Genomic DNA, 18,544 nt, shown 5'->3' with positions numbered 1-18,544 from the left:
AGCTTTGCTCCTGGGGTACAAGTGGCACTGTTCCAAACTTCCTGTGCAGCTCTGAACCTTGGCTTTGAGCACAAGAGTCCCTTGTGTTTGTAGGGTGTAACTTTGTATGTTCTGTTCAGGAAACAACCTGGTTTCCCAGATGCCTTCTGAGCTGGAAACTGGAAGCTGCCCCACTGATTTGCCTTTTTACTAATCCCATACTGAGGTTCCTAGTTGCTAATTTGCTGTGATTTAGACCCTCTTACTGATTTGCCCAGAGTCCAATTGTTTTGGGCTGACACTCTTTTCTCCCCAGTGACACTGACCTTTATTGAAGTTTTTCAGTCTATCTAGAGCTAGAGAATGGCTTCATTCTATCAGACTCTATTCAGAGGCTTGGTTTCATGTGGTTTTCAAGGGAAACTGCAGGAGCTTGATTATATTCTGACTTTGCTCTGCCATCTTGGCTCCACTCCTGGAAATACTCAAAACAACTTCTACTAATACTAAACCTCACATTGTTGTTGTCATTTTCAAATGAGATAATAGGTGTACACCACTTAGCAAACCTTAAAATTTTATTTGTAAATGTTAGTTATTATTAAGAGGGTTCTCAGTTCTTTGGTGATCCAGATAAGTGAGGTTATGTTTCTTTCTTTTTTACTTCTATACCAAAATTAGGGAAAACAATGAGTTCTCCGTTTATTCTCTAGTATGTTACTTTTCGCCAACATTAACATTTTTTCTCTCTCTTAAACTCAGAAAACCAGAACCCCCCACCCATGTAAAGCTGTCTTTTACTTATTTGTCTTTCTCTGTGTCCCTAGAAAACATTAATATTCTGAAATAACACTTATTAAGTAAGCTCTCCATTATTATGTAAATTCTTTGGTATATTTTCTTTTCTTTTCTAGGTGTCCTTTCCTATATTTGAATTTCTAAGAATCTTCTCATCGTTGGTTATTTTCTTAAAACTATTTTGTTCAAGGGTTTTTTTTTTTTTTTTTTTTGTAACTTTGTAGAATGTTCAGCATAAATTATTCTTGGTTGTAAATCCTTGTCTTTTGTCTCTTAAAATCCAGTATCATATTTTGAGATTTTCTTTTTTTTTTTTTTTTTTTTTTTTATTGTTCTGTATGCTAAAACTTGTGTGATTTTGAATGTTTCCTTGGTACTTGAACTCTTTCTTTCTTAGTCACTTGAGACCTTTTTACTTTGTAAGTTCTGGATTTTAATATTCCTAAACATTCTTAATTTAGATTTTTCTCCCAAGAAGTTGCCAGTATAGTTTTCCTATTTTTACTTCCTTTTTTGGTTCTAATAGACACTGATTATTTTCTTTCATGAATTCTTATATATGATATGCAGTTTTTTGGTTAGGGTTTTTAAATGGTCCTTTGATTCTTTTATTTTTTGGTCATATGCATTTTTCCTTTTTCATAGTTTGTTTTAATTACATATAAAAACAATTTGACATTCATTCTTAATTTTGAATTCCAAATTTTTTCCCTCCATTTCACTGTAACATGTCCTCCTGGCAGTTACAATTACTAGTCTGTCCTAGGCCCAACAGAGTACCTTTGACCACTGACCTTTGCAGTGTCAACTCTATCCGGCTCGCCTCCTCTGAGGCCTTCAAAGGTCTCTGGCCATGATCTTTGGAATCTATAGTTTAATAACCAGTAGCACACTCAAGAACAGCCATGTGTAATCTTAAAAGCCTTTATTATACCTACTCACATAATGCCCTGACTTGTCAGCTCCCTAGTGAACACGTGTTCTCTACCAAACTCCTTACCTCTCTTGGCTATCCATCAGCTTGGCTTGGCCACCCAGGCTAGGGAGCCAGGTTAAAGAGAGTGACTGCTGTCTGCAGTGGGCTTATAAAGGGCCTGTGAGGTCACACACACAGCCAATCAGCGAGAGAGTCGTCATCCATTATAAAGCTATCTCAATATGGACAGGATACTACCCACAGGGCAGTCCTATATCCACAAAGAATACTTCCGGGCCTCAATCTCCTGTTGCACTGTGGCACCGCCCATTTAAAGGGAACTTATATTTCACTTTTCCCTTCTTTTGTAAGATAGCAATAAATTTGATATAGATTATGCATGTACAGTCAGGTAAAACATCCCATATTTCCATATTATTCATAGCATAAAAGAAGACAGATTGACACACACACATACATGCACATACATGCATGCAAAATATAGTAAAAAAAATAGTGTGCTTCCATCAATAAACAGACAACATCAGTTCTTTCTCTAGTGCTGGATAGCATGTTTCATCACAAGTCCTTCAGGATTGTATTGGATCTTTGTCTTGCTGACAGTAGCTGACATTTACAATTATAAAATATTGTTATTACTGTGAACAATGCTCCCCTACTTCTGCTTACTTCACTTTGCATTAATTCACAAATTTTTTTTTTCAGATTTTTTTTTCTGAAATCATCCTGCTCATCATTCCTTATGGCATATAAGTATTTCATTACAATCATGTACTATATTTTATTCAACCATTCCACAGATGATAGTCATCTCAATTTCCAGTTCTTTGCCACTACAAAAAAGGGAGTATAATTTTTTTTTATCTAAATAACTCCTTGCCCTCACCCTTTAAAATCTTTTTGGTATACAGACTTAGTAATGGTAGAGCTGTGTCAAAGATTGGCACAGTTGCAGATTGCTCTCTGGGATGGTTGAATCAGTGCCCAATTCCACCAATCATGCATTAATATCCCATGTTTTTGACATCCCCCTCAATATTTATCATTTTCCTTTTCTGTCATATTAGTATCTTAAAGTTGTTTTAATTTATATTTCTTGAATCTTTATAGCATTATCATATGATTATAGCTTTGATCTATTCATCTGAAATCTGTTTATTCATATGATTTGACCATTTATCAACTGAGGAATTATTTGTATTGTTATAAATTTGACATAGCTTTCTATCTAAAAGCCTTAGTTACTTTTGAAAGTCTCCTTACCTGCATCTTTGCTAACCTAGGTAGGGCTCTTATTAATGGGATCCTTACATTACTGTAGGGTAGCTATGTTGATTAGTGTATAGAATGATGAACCTGAACTTAGGAAGACTCATCTTCTTGAGTAAAATCTGACCTCAGACACTATTTGATTCTGGGCAAATCACTTAACCCTTTTTCCTCAGTTTTCTCATCTGTAAAAGGAGCTAGAGAAGGAAATAGCTAATCACATCAATATCTTTGCCAAGAAAACCCTAAATAGGGTCATCAGGTATAGACAGTTAAACAGAAAAAATATTATAGTAGACCTGTTTGAGTAGCTAGAGAAATGAACTTAGAGTCATGAAAACCTCAGTTTGAATTCTATTTCCTAGTGTGACTCTAGGCAAATTAGGCAACTTACTTTGCTTAAAATCAAACTGAGGAAAAGGGATATGGTATTGGGTATCTGGGAATTATTCTTTCTTTATAGATATTTCCTCTTAGAAATATTCTACATCTACTGAAATTGAAGTTGTTACAGATTTTTGTTCAAGTTAAGATTAGAAGCTCAATAATATAGCATTGGGGTCATCTTCTTATACTCAGAGATGATCTGAGGCTTCATCATTCATCTAAAATTGTTAGGGAGCAGGACCACAAGAAATAGAATATTGTAAGGATAGTGAAAAATTCAAAAATTTAGTTGCTTGTAGAGTTACCTCCCCTGCATCTCTGTTAAAATAGGTATGGATAGTGTTTACTTCTTGTCTCCCCATTATATTGTGAAATCTCCTAGGGCAGGTATTGTCTTGGATCTTTCTTTGTGCTTTCAGGATTTAGCACACTGCTTGACACATAGTAGATATCTTAAAATATTTATTGACTGACTAATCATTTTTCCTATATCATTTAGCTCGGGGCTAGACCTGTCAGAGATGTTAAGTGAATACTTATTGAAGAAAGAAAGAAAGGAAGGGAAGAAAAAAGAAAGGAAAGAAAGAAAGAAAGAAAGAAAGAAAGAAAGAAAGAAAGAAAGAAAGAAAGAAAGAAAGAAAGAAAGAAAGAAAGAAAGAAAGAAAGAAAGAAAGAAAGAAGAGAGAAAGAAAGAAAGAAAGAAAGAAAGGAAAGAAAGAAAGAAATCAAGAAAGAAAGAAAGAAAGAAAGGAAAGAAAGAAAGAAAGAAAGAAAGAAAGAAAGAAAGAAAGAAAGAAAGAAAGAAAGAAAGAAAGAAAGAAAGAAAGAAAGAAAGAAAGAAAGAAAGAAAGAAAGAAAGAAAGAAAGAAAGAAAGAAAGAAAGAAAGAAAGAAAGAAAGAAAGAAAGAAAGAAAGAAAGAAAGAAAGAAAGAAAGAAAGAAAGAAAAGAAAGAAAGAAAAGAAAGAAAGGAAAGAAAGAAAAAACGAAATCTTCTTGACTCATCCCGATAACCTAGTACAAGGACACTATTTCCTCCAGCAGTGGCTGCCTGCATTTTAATTGCTAGGTTATTTATTAACGTGTTAATCAATGTTATCTCTACTATGTAATTACCAGAACAGGGATGGATCCTTATTTAACTATGCAGCAGAATTATAGTCTCTGTTCTTATAGAGAGGTCTGCATTACATTACTCTGAATTTTTCTCTTTTGGCATGGAGGTTTGTGAAGGTGTTGAGGCTTTGGGTTGGTCAATTGATGCCTTAAATAAGTATGTAATAATAGAGATTGTAAAACACTCTAAAGATATATCATGGAAAGGAACAATAGTTATTCCTAGCTTTCTATGATGAAGTGGTAGATAATTGATATATTATTATTTGCCTTAGTGATACATTTCAACACACATGTGGGTACAGGTGTGTTGAATATAATGATGAGGACTTATTTGCTTATTTTGGTCTTATTGAATGTAATTCATTTGTGGTGAAACTTGAAGTGAGGAGGTTTGGTAATAGTGTTAGAAAATGAACTAAAAGTCAAGAGAGTTCTTGTACCAAAAGTAGAAATCTTTGTATTTATCACACACACAATAACTATTGCCATTTATTAGTATGTATTATGTACCCAATCTATTCCACTAATCTACTACTCTATGTCTTAGTCAGTACTAGATTATTTTGATGATTATCATTTTATATAATATAGTTTGAGATCTGATGTGGTGAGGCCACCTTTCTTCACATTTCTCCCCAGTAATTCACTTGATATTATTGACCTTTTTTTAATTATATTTGAATCATACATATATATTTTCTGAATCCTACAATTTTTGGCAGTATGAGTAGTTTGACACTGAATAAGTAAATTAATTTAGTAAGAGTTATACTTTGCATTATATTGGGTTCTGTCTACTCATGAGCAATTATTATTTTTGAATTGTTTAATATTGATTCTATAAGTGTAAAATAGTTTTATGGTTGTATTCATATAGTTATTCAATTTGTCTTGGCAAGCCTACTCCCAAGTATTTTATATTGTTTATAGTTACTTTATTTTTAAATGATATTTTATATTTTCCCAGTTGCATGTAGAAGTAGTTTCTACATTCATTTAAAAATTTTGATCTGAAGAAAACTCCTTAAAAATAGGTTTGATGAAAAGGAAAAAGCCAATAACTCCTTCCAAAAATATGAAAAAGAAACCAATTCATTGAAAAATAGAAATTGTGAAAAAGAAAAAAAATGAACAAAACAACTAATTTAAAAATTCACTTGGCCAAATACAAAAGAAGCTAAAAAGAAGGTAAATGAAGAAAATGATACATTAAAAATTATAATTAAACAAATGGAAGTGAATGAATCAATAAGACTTCAAGAAATAGTCAAACAAAATTTTAAAAAGTGAAAAAAATAGAAACAATTGTAAAATATTGACTTGGGAAAACAACTGAGCTGGAAAATAGATCTGAGACATTCTAAGTATTATTGGACTTCCTGAAAGCCATGGTTAAAAAACTGCCTAGACATCATCCTCAGGAAACCAAGAAGGAAAACTTCCCTGATGTTCTAGAACTAGAAAGTCAAGTAGCCATTGAAAGAATTCACCAATAACCTCCTGAAAGATACCCCAAAATGAAAATTCCAAGGAATATTGTGGCTAAATTTCAAAACTATTGGATCAAGGTACAATATTGTAGGCAGTCAGAAAGGAGCAATTTAAATATCAAGGAGCCACTAACAGGATTACCCAGGACCTAGCAGCTTCCTCCTTGAAGGATTGAAGGACCTGGAAACTAAGGAAATTTGTATCTGCAGCCAAGAATAAAATACCCAGCTAAATTGAACATTATCTTTCAGAGAAGAAGATGGACATTCAATGATACAGGTTATTTTCATTTATTTCTGATGAAATTCTGTATTTAACAAAAAAAAAAAAAATGATCTCCGTCCAAATGCAGAATTCAAGAGAAGCATAAAAAGATAAAAAGTAAAGAACTCTTGAGAACTATATCTCTGTTACAGATATACTTAGAGAATTCAGGTATAATTTGATTTTATTGTGATAATTCAAAAGAAACTAGAGGTGAAAAGGGGATTGTGTTGGAAAGTGGAGGTAAAATAAGGGAAATTACATATCATGAAGAGGCAAAGAAAACCTATTATAATTGAGGGAAAGAAGGAAGAGAGATGAACATTTTGTGAATCTTACTCTCCTCAAAGAGAGAATATCATACATATTTGGCTTCACAGAGAAACTTGTCTCACCTTATAGAAAAGTGGGAGGGGAAAGGAGATAAGAAAATAAAAGGCTAATAGAAAGGAAAATAGAAGCAGTAGGAGAAAGATGTAAGAAAGAGGGAGAAACTCTGAAAGGGGAGAGCTGTTTCAGGCAAGTGGTGATCAGAAGCAAAATACTGAGGAGGAGGGAAAGAGGGAAAGGAAAAAGAAAAACATAATTTGGGGTAAATAAGATTACAGAAAATACAGAATTTATAGTTTTAATTGTAAATGTGAATGGAATAAACTCTCCCATAAAACATAATCGGATAGCAGACTGGATTGAAAGCCAGAATCCTACAATATGTTGTTTGCAAGAAACATGTAAAGTAGAGTGATACGTGCAGAATAAAAGTAAAAGGCTGGAGCAGAATGTATTATGTTTCAGGTGAAGTAAAAAAAGCAAAGCAAGGGTAACAATCCTAATCTCAGATCAAGCAAGAACAAAAATAGATCTAATTAAAAGAGATAAGCAAGGAAACTATAGGATACCATAGATAATGAAGCAATATTAATACTAAACATATATGAAGTGGTACACCATCCAAATTCCTAGAGGATAAATTAAGAAAGTTACAATAAGAAATAGACAGCAAAACTTTACTAGTGAGGGATCTCAACCTTGCTCTCTCAGAACTAGATAAATTGAACCACAAAATAAATAAGAAAGAAATTAAGGAGGTAAATTGAATGTTAGAAAACTTAGATATGATATATCTTTTAAGAAAATTGAATGGAGACAGAAAAAAAGTTTACTTTTTCCTCAGTGGTTCATGGAAACTATACAAAAATTGACCATATATTAGGACATAAAAACCTCAAAATCAAATGCAGAAAGGCAGAAATAGTAAATGCATTTTTTCATATCATGATGCAATAAAATCACGTGCAATAAAAGGCTAAGGGAAAATAGAATAAAAATAATTGGAAACTAAATATTTTAATTCTAAAGAATGAATAGGTAAAGTAACAAATCATAGACACAATCAATAACTTCATTCAAGAGAAAGACAATAATGAAACAACATACTAAGATTTGAGGGATGCAGCCAAAGCAGTTATTAAAGGATATTTTATATCTCTAGATGGTTACTTGCATAAAATAGAGAAAAGAAAATCAATGCATTGGGCTTATAACTAAAAAAAGCTAGAAAAAGAACAAATTAAAAATACTCAATTAAATACCCAATTAATATCCTAAAAATAAAAGGGGAAATTAATAAAATTGAAAGTAAAAAAAACCTATTGAATTAATAAATAAAACTAAAAGTTGGTTTTATGAAAAAACAAACAAAATAGATAAACCTTCAATTAATTTAATTAGAAAAAGGAAAGAAGGGGCTGCTAGGTGGCACAGTGGATAGAGCATCAGACCTGAAGTTCAAATTGGGCCTCAGACACTTAACACTTCCTAGTTGTGTGACCCTGGACAGGTCACTTAATCTCAAATGCCACAGGAAAAAAAAAAACAAAAAACAAAAAACAAAAAACAAAAAACAAACGAAAGAAGAAAATCAAGTTTCTAGCATCAAAAATGAAAAGGGAGAACTTCCCACCAATGAAGAGAAAATTAGAGTAACAATTAGGAATTATTTTGCCTAACTATATGTCAATAAATTTGATCACCTAAGTGAAATGAGGAACACCTACAAAAATATACATTGCCCAGGTTAACACAAAAGGAAATAAGTTATCTAAACAGTCCCATTTAAAAAAAAATAAATAGAACAAGCTATTAATCAACTCCAAAAGAAAAAATCTCATGTCAGATGAATTTACATATGAATTCTACCAAGCATTAATTTTTTTGGTGCTTATCATTTTCTTTTTTTCTTTTTGCAGCTTTTTATTTAGAAAACATATAGAAGGGTAATTTTTCAATACTGACCCTTACAAAACCTTCTGTTACAAATTTTCCCTTCTTTCCCCCCACTTCCTCTCCTAGATGGCAGGTAGCCCAATACTTGTTAAGTATGTTAAAATATATGTTAAATCAAATATATGTATACATATTTATACAGTTATCTTGCTGCACAAGAAAAATCAGATCTAGAAAAGAAAAAAAACTGAGAAGAAAAACAAAAATGCAAGCAAACAATAACAGAAAGAGTGAAAATGCTATATTGTGGTCCATACTCATTTCCCAATATCCTCTCTCTGCATGTAGATGACTCTCTTCATTATTGGACAATTGGAACAGGTTTGAGTCATCTCATTGTTGAGAAGAGCCATGTGCATCAGAATTGATCATTGCATAGTCTTGTTGTTGCTGTGTATAATGATCTCCTGGTTCTGTTCATTTCACTTAGCATCAATTCATGTCAAGTCACTCCAGACCTCTCTGAAATCATCCTGTTGGTCACTTTTTATAGAACAATAATATTCCATAACATTCCTATACCATAGTTTATTTAGCCATTCTCCAATTAATGGGCATCCACTTTGTTTCCAGTTTCTGGGCACTACAAAGAGGGCTGTCACAAACATTATTGCACATACAGGTCCCTTTCCCTTCTTTAAGATCTTTTTGGGATATAAGCCCAGTAGTAACATTGCTGGGTCAAAGGGTATGAACAGTTTGATAACTTTTTGAGCATAGTTCCAAATTGCTCTCCAGAATGGCTGGATGTATTCACAATTCCACCAACAATGTATCAGTGCCCCTGTTTTCCCACATCCCCTCCAACATTCTGCATTATCTTTCCCTATCATTCTAGCCAATCTGACAGGTGTGTAGTGGTATCTCAGAGATGTCTTAATTTGCACTTCTCTGATCAATAGTGATTTGGAGCATTTTTTCATATGACTAGAAATGGTTTCAGTTTCTTCAACTAAAAATTGTCTGTTCATATGCTTTGACTATTTATCAATTGGAAGATGGCTTGATTTCTTATAAATTAGAGTCAATTCTCTATATATTTTGGAAATGAGGCCTTCATCAAAACCTTTAACTGTAAAAATGTTTTCCCAGTGTATTGCTTCCCTTCTAATTTTGTCTGCATTAAGCTTGTTTGTACAATTTTTTAAAAATTTAATATATTCAAATTATCTATTTTGTTATCAATAATAATCTCTAGTTCTTCTTTGGTCACAAATTCCTTCCTTCACAGATCTGAGAGGTTAACTATCCTATGTTCTTCTAATTTGTTTATAATCTCATTCTTTATACCTAGATCATGAACCCATTTCAACCTTATCTTGGTATATGGTATTAGATGTGGGTCAATGCCTATTTTCTGCCATAGTAGTTTAAAATTTTCCCAGCAGTTTTTGTCAAATAGTGGATTCTTATTCCCAAAGCTGGAGTCTTTGTGTTTGTCAAACACTAGATTATTATAGTCATTGACTATTTTGTCCTGTGAACCTAACCTATTCTACTGAACAACTACTCGATTCCTTAGCCTGTAATAAATGTTTTTTATGACTTCTGCTTTATAATGTGGTTTTAGATCTGGTATAGCTAGGCCACCTTTATTTGCTTTTTTTCATTAATTCACTTGAAATTCTTGAACTTTTGTTCTTCCAGATGAATTTTTTTGGTTATTTTTTCTAGGTCAGTAAAATAATTTCTTGGAGTTTGATTGGTGTAGCACTAAAATAATAGATTAATTAATAATATTGTGATTTTTATTATATTCGCTCAATTTATTAAAGAGCACTTGCTTTTTTCCCAATTGTTTATATCTGACTTTATTTGTGGGGAAAACATTTTGTAGTTTTGCTCATATAGTTCTTGACTTTCTCTTGGCAGACAGATTCCCAAATATTTTGTATTATCAACAGTTATTTTAAATGGAATTTCTCTTTGTATCTCTTGCTATTGGATTTTGTTAATGATGTATAAGAATGTTGATGATTTATGTGGATTTATATTGTATCCTGCAATTTTGCAAGATTATTTGTGGATTATTTCTAATAGCTTTTTAGTTGATTCTCTGGAATTTTCTAAGTATTCCATCATAGCACCTATAAAGAGTAATAATGTAGTTTTCTCAGTACCCACTCTTAATTCCTTTAATCTCCTTTTCATCTCTTATTGCCAAAGCAAGCATTTCTGATGCAATATTGAATAGTAATGGTGATAGTGAGCAACCTTATTTCACTCCTGATCTTATTGGAAATGGTTCCAGTTTATCCCCATTATATATGATGCTTACTGATGGTTTTCATAGCTGCTACTGACTATTTTAAGGAAAATTCCATTTATTCATAACTCTCTAGTGTTTTTAATAGGAATGGGTGTTGTATTTTATCAAATGCTTTTTCAACATCTATTGAGATCATCTTATTTTTTAAAATTTGGTTATTGATATAGGCAATCATGCTAATAGTTTTCCTAATGTTGAAACAACCTTACCTGTATGTGCAAAAATATTTGTGGCAGCCCTCTTTGTAGTGGCTAGAAACTGCAAACTGAGTGAATGCCCATCAATTGGAGATTGGCTGAATAAATTGTTGTATGTGAATATTATGGAATATTATTGTTCTGTAAGAAATGAACAACAGAATGATTTCAGAAAGGCCTGAAGTGACTTACATGAACTAATGGTGAGTAAAATGAGCAGGACCAAGAGATTATATACTTCAGCAATAATACTATATGATGATCAATTCTGATGGACATGGCCCTCTTCAACAATGAGATAAACCAAGTCAGTTCCAATAGAGCAGTAATGAATTGAACAAGCTACACCCAGTGAAAGAATTCTGGGAGATGATTATGAGCCACTACATAGAATTCCCAATCCCTCTATTTTTGTCCGCCTGCATTTTTGATTTCCTTCACAGGCTAATTGTACACTATTTCAAAATCTGACTCTTTTTCTACAGCAAAATAACTGTATGGACATGTATACATATATTGTATTTATCTTATACTTAAATATATTTAACATGTATTGGTCAACCAATCTGCCATCTGGGGGAAAAGGGAAGGGGAATGAAGGGAGAAGTTGTAACAAAAGGTTTTGCAACTGTCAATGCTGAAAAATTACCCATGGATATATCTTGTAAATAAAAAAGCTATAAATAAAAAAAAATATTGAATCAGCCTGCATTCCTGGTATAAATCCTACTTGGGCATGGCATATTATCTGGGGGATGATTTTCTGTAATCTGTTTGCTAATATTTTATTTAAGATTTTTGCATCAATATTCATTAGGAAGATAGGTCTATAATTTTCTTTCTCTGTTTTTTTCCTACCTGATTTAGGTATCAGTACCATGTCTATGTCATAAAAGGAATTTGGTAGGAATCCTTCATTCCCTATTTTTTCAAATAGTTTATATTATATTTAAATTAATTGTTCTTTAAATGTTTGGCAGAATTCACATTTAAAATCATCTAGTCCTGAGGATTTTTACTTAGGATGTGGATTAATAGCTTGTTCTCTTCCTTTTTCTAAAATGGGACTATTTAAGCAATTTACTTCCTCCTCTGTTCATCTGGGCAATCTATATTTTTGTAGGTAGTCCTTCATTTCACTTAGCATATCTAATTTGTTGGCATAAAGTTGGGCAAAGTAACTACTAATTATTGCTCTAACTTCCATTTCATTAGTGGAAAGTTTTTCCTTTTCATTTTTAGGACTAACAATTTGATTTTCCTCTTTGCTTTTTCTTATCCAATTTAGTAAGGGTTTAAGTATTTTGTTGCTTTTTTCATAAAACCAACTCTTAGTTTTACTTATTAATTCAATAGTTTTTTTAACTTCAATTTTATTAATCTTTCCTTTTATTTTTAGAATTTCAAGTTTGATATTTGATGGGGAATTTTTAATTTCCTCTTTTCTAGCATTTTTTGTTGCAAGCCTAATTCATCGATTGTCTTTCTTTTATGCTAGTAAGCCTCTAGAGATATAAAATTTCTCCTTACTTACTGCAGCTTTGGCTGCATCCCACCAATTTTGGTATGTTGTCTCATTATTGGCTTTCTCTTGGATGAGATTATTGTGTCTATGATTTGCTGCTTAACCCATTCATTCTTTACAATGAGATTACTTAGTTTCCAAATACTTTTTGGTCTATTTTCCCCTGGCTTTTTATTGAATGAAATTTTTATTTCATTGTTGTCTAAAAGAATGCATTTACTATTTCTGCCTTTCTGCATTTGATTTTGAGGTCTTTATATTGTAATATATAGTCAATTTTTGTATAAGTTCCAAGAACTGCCTAGGAGAGAGTGTACTCCTTTCTGTCTCCATTCAATTTTCTCCAAAGTTCTATCATATCTAAGTTTTTTAGTATTCTATTTGCTTCTTTAATTTCTTTCTTTTTATTTTGTGGTTTGATTTATTCAGTTCTCAGAGAGCAAAGTTGAGATCTCCCACTATTACAATTTTGCTGTCTATTTCTTCTAGCAGCTCTCAACTTTTCCTTTAGAAATGTCCATGTTATACCACTTGATGCATATATATTTAGTACTGATATTGCTTCCTTACTTATGGTACCTTTGTAGCAGGCCTACAGGTGGGAAGAGAGACAGAACTCTGCTCTAATGAGTGAGTAGAAAGTTAGGAAAATGGGACAAACTTTTGTGAGAGTCTCAGATTGGGAAGTATTGGGGAAAGGAGTATATCGGACCATTAAGAAAGCAGGGATAGAAATAGATATGAGGACCTCAAGGGAATTTATAGATACTATTCAATTATGCTGCCCATGGGTGCACTATAACGGTCTTGATTTAAACAGATGGGGCACTGTAGGACATCAGATGGCCCACACAGGTGGATGCAAATAAGACCTTATATACTTACAATTTTTTGTGCCTGGATAGGGATACCTGCCTCTCTCCAGGAATGATACATTTGGCACAATCTTATAGACAGGACAGAAAACTAAGCTCCATAAAGACTGAACTTCAAGTGCTAGAGAACATTCAAAACATCCTTTGGAAGGATGAGGAAGGACGTTGGCAAGGTCCATCCTTAGTACTTTGGAGAGGGCCAGGATATTTATGTCTTATAGATCCTGATGGGGAAGGCCGCTGGATTCCAGAAAGAAGGACAAGGATAGTTACCCCTATTGAAACAGGGACTGAAGAAGAAGAGAAGGAGATGACTCAGGAGATGCCCAAAACAGCGCCATAGCAGAGAGATGACTACCCTTGCCAGACCAACTTAGTCATTGGATCCAACATACTTCCTTTCCCAACACCTTCTATTGTAACCCATGGGCACTATATAGACATTTTTATACTGTTTCTTCTTTTGCTTTTGCCTACTTTGCTAGGATGCTTTATACATATTCTCAAAAAAAAATTCTTTAGAGGTACTTATGGAAGAGCTTCTCATTTGTCAACATGGGAACACTTTGTTTTATTAATAAAAGAGGGGGAGTTGTAAGGGTTAAAAAGCCTCTAGAAGCAAGGAATGCAGTTCAAGGCATGTGGGAGGACCTGAGGGATGAGAGGTTCTGAGGCATAGGCGAGTCCTATGTGGAGGTGGGGCATAACCTTAAGAGGTGGTGTCTGAATCCAGGTACCACACCTCCCTCCTTAGCTCCTTAGTGCTCTCAAAGCTTAGCACTCCTCCCTCCTTCTTCTCGGGCCAATCTCATTATGCCAGGTTCCTAGAGGACCTCCTCCTTCCCCCAGATCCTCAGAAGGGTATAAATATGTGCTATCTAAGAAAGTTCTCTTTCACTTCACCCCTACCTCATGGTGGTCTGTCTCTGTGGGATCCAGGTTGGTGCCCGAAGATGGGTAAATATGGCCTAGCTGTGCTGTTGATGGACGGGCATTAAGAGTAGCTCAAAGGGGAGCTATCAGGTTAGAGTAGTCCATAGGGGCGTAACGCACCACTTGCCTCAAGCAGCCCTCCCCCTTTAGAATCCCTCCCCATTTAGAATACCTCCCCCTTTCTTATACCATTCTCCTACTATTTCTCTATTCCCTTCTATTTAGCCTATACCTTCCCTTTTCACCTTTTCCCTCCCACTTTTCAATAAGGTGAAAGAAGTTTTTTCTGTAAACCAAATATGTTTAATATTTTCTCTTTGAGCCAAATCTGATGAGAGTAAAATTCACACAATGTTCATTCCTTTCCCTTCTTTCCTTAAAATATAATAGATTTCCTTTGCCTCTTCATGAGATATAATTTCCCTCTTTTTACCTCCACTTTTCCCTTTTCTTGATATAATCCCCTTTCCATCTCTAGTTCCTTTTTTATATTATAACAGTAAAATCAAATTATACATCTATTCTCTATGTATACCCACAACAGAAATACAGTTATCAAGATTTATTTTTTACCTTTTTATGCTTCTCTTGAGTTTTATATTTGAAGGTCAAAATTTTTGTTTATCTCTGGTCTTTTTATCAGAAATAAATGGAATTTACCTGTTTCATTGAATGTTCATCTTCTTCCCTAGAAGAATATGCTCAGTTTAGTGGGGCAGTTTATTCTTGGATACATTCCAAGTTTCTTTGCCTTTCAGAATATCAGATTCCAAGCCTTTCAGTTCTTTAAGTTGAAAGCTACTAGATCCTGAGAAATCCTTATTGTGGCTCCTCAGTATTTGAATTTTTTCTGGCTGCTTGTAATATTTTTTCCTTAGTCTGATATTTCTGAAATTTAGCCACAATATTCCTTGGAGTTTTAATTTTGGGGTCTCTATCAGGAGGTGTTTGGTGAATTCTTTCAAAGGCTATTTTACCTTCTGATTCTATGACATCAGGCAGTTCTCTTTGACAATTTCCTGAAAAATAGTCTCTAGGCTCTTTTTATTTCACCATGATTTTCAGGGAGTCCAGTAATCCTTAGATTGTGTCTTCTATATTTATTTTCCTGGTCAATTGTTTTCCCAAGTAGGCATTTTACATTTTTTATATATATATATATTTTTTTTTGGTTTTGGTTGACTGATTCTTGATGTCTCATCAAATCATTTATTTCCATTTGTTCAGTTCTGATTTTTAGTAAATTATTTTTCAATTTACTATTTAAAATTTCTTTTTGTATTTGTACTATTGAATTTTTAAATGACTTGTTTTGTTCTATGGAATTTTTTTCATTTTGCAAATTTTGTTTTTTTGTTTCATCTGGAAACAATCTGCTTTTAGGCTCCTTAGGGTTTGAAATCTGTTCTTCTCTTTCACCATAGAAACTACTTATGGTTAGATATCTCTTTGCTTTTTTACCCAATTTTTTTTTTTTTTTAAGGTTGGGATCTGCTTTTAGGGCACGAGAGATTTTTCAAGCTTCCTCCACAAGCTGCAATGAAGTGGCAGCAGCTCCACTGTAATCATGTTGACTTACTCCCGATGCTGGGTGGGTGTGGCCAGGTCCCATGGGACTCCAAATCTTTGGGGTTCACTATTTATCTTTTGTGTTTGTGTTGGATGCTTTATAACTTCTCTGCTGATTTACTGACTTGTAACCAGGTCAGAGTGTCCAACACTGGTGTAGATTCCTCTTCTTTGATTCTCCTCAGCATGGAGTCCTCCCTGCCCTTCTGAGACCATCCCCCACCCTTGGATCTACACAGTGTGTGCTGGCCTCTGTGATCTGTTTACCTGCCTACACCTGGCTATCTCCCTGTGCACAGGACTGAAACAGACCTTTTTTGGGGATCTCTGAAATTATCTTCTGCTGGTAATTTGCTGCACTCCTAATATTCATGTATTCTTCTGGCCCAGAGCTAATTCAGAGGCTGAATATGGTAATTAATTGAGGGTCAGTAGGGAAGGTCAAAAAGAAATGTGTATCCTCTCTGCCATCTTGGCTCCACTCCTCTCTACCAAACATTTAAAGAACAATTAATTCCAATACTATATAAATCAAGGGTCCTCAAATATGGCCTACGGGCCAGATACGGCCTGCGGAGGGCGTTTATGTGGCCTACCTATGGCAAAATCAGACCCGAAGTGACTTTCGACCTAAACTTGCATTAGCAATACACACTTCCAGTACTGGGCTCAGGCGGCGGAGACAGAGTGTGAGGTGCTCCAACAGTCTGAGGGACAGTGAACTGGCCCCCTATTTAAAAGTTTGAGGACCACTGAAACTATTTGAAAAAACTAGGGAAAGAAGGAGTACTACCAAATTCCTTTTATGATACAGATATGGTGCTGATGCCTAACCAGGTAGACTAAAAACGAAGAAAGAAAATTATAAAGCAATCTCCCTAATGAATATTGATGTAAAAATCTTAAGTAAAATATCAGAAAGAGATTAAAGAAAGTTATCCTAAGGATAACTCACTATGACCATGTAGGATTTATACCAGGGATTCAGGATTGGTTCAATATTATTAAACCCAATTAACAAAAATCATATGCTTATCTCAATAGATGCAGAAAAAGCATTTGATAAAATTCAATACCATTCCTATTAAAATCACTAGAGAGTTTAGGAATAAATGGACTTTTCCTTAAAATGATCAGTAGCACTAATTAAAAATCTTCAGCAAAAATTATATGTAATAGCATAAATTAGAATTATTCCCAGTATGATCAAGGGTGAAACAAGTTTGCCCACTATCACAATTACTATTCAATATTACATTAGGAATGTTAGCTTTGGTAATTAATAAGAGAAGAAAAAGAGATTAAAGGAATTAGAATAGGTAATGAGAAAATAAATTGTCACTCTTGGCAGATGATATAATGGTATACCTAGAGAACCCCAGAGAATAAACTAAAAACCTACTAGAAACAATTCATAACATTAGCAAAGTTGCAGGATACAAAATAAATCCACATAAATCATCATTTTTAATACATCACCAATAAAATCCAGCACCAAGATATACAAAGAGAAATTCCATTTTAAATAAGTGTTGATAGTATAAAATATTTGGCAATCTATCTGGCAAAGAAAAGTCAGGAACTATATGAACACAACTACAAAACACTTTCCACACAAATAAAGTCAAATCTAATCAGTTGGAAAAGTATCAAGTACTCTTGGATAAGTTGAATAAATATAATCAAAATGACAATATATCAATAATTTATTTTTAGTGCTACACCAATCAAACTTCAGAGAAATTATTTTATAGATCTAGAAAAAAATAACAAAATTCATCTGGAAGAACAAAGGGTCAAGAATTTGAAGGGAATTAATGGTAAAAATGCCAATGAAGGTGGCCTAAATGTGCGAGTTTTAAAACTATATTATAAAGTAATGGTCATCAATACCATTTGGTACTGGCCAAGAAATAGAGTAGTTGATCAGTGGAATAGGTTTAGGTACACAGTAGAAAATCATCAATAACTATAATAATATAGTGTTTGACAAACCCAAAGACCCCAGCTTTGGGGATAAGAACTCACTATTTGAAAAAAAATGTTGGGAAAATTGGAAATTGATATAGCAAAAATTAGGCATTGACCCACATCTACACTGTATACCAATATGAGGTCAAATAGGTTCGTAATTTAAACATAAAGCATGAGATTATAAGCAAATTAGAAATACATAGGATAGTTTACCTCTCAGATCTGTGAAGAAGGAAGAAATTTGTGCCCAAAGAAAAACTAGAACTCAAAATTGCACCAAATAGATAATTTTGATTATATTAAATTAAAAAGTTTTTGTTCAAACAAAACTAATGTAGAGAAGATTAGAATAGAACCAATAAACTGGGAAAATAATTTTACACTTAAGAACCCTGATAAAGGCCTTATTTCTAAAATAGAGAACTGATTCAAATTTATAAGAATTCAAGTCATTCTCCAATTAATAAATGGTCAAAGGATATGAACAATTTTTAGAGGAAAAAATTGAAACCATTTCTAGTCATAGGAAAGGGTGCTCTAAATCACTAGTGATCAGAAAAATGCAGATTAAGACAACTCTGACCAACTACACACCTCTCAGATTGACTAAGATGACAGGAAAATATAATGATCAATGTTGGAGGGAATGTGGGAAAACTGGGACACTAATACAT

Source organism: Sminthopsis crassicaudata, chromosome 4 (genome assembly GCF_048593235.1).
Source record: "Sminthopsis crassicaudata isolate SCR6 chromosome 4, ASM4859323v1, whole genome shotgun sequence".
NCBI classification, from domain to species: domain Eukaryota; kingdom Metazoa; phylum Chordata; class Mammalia; order Dasyuromorphia; family Dasyuridae; genus Sminthopsis; species Sminthopsis crassicaudata.
This window is presented reverse-complemented; position numbering follows the sequence as displayed.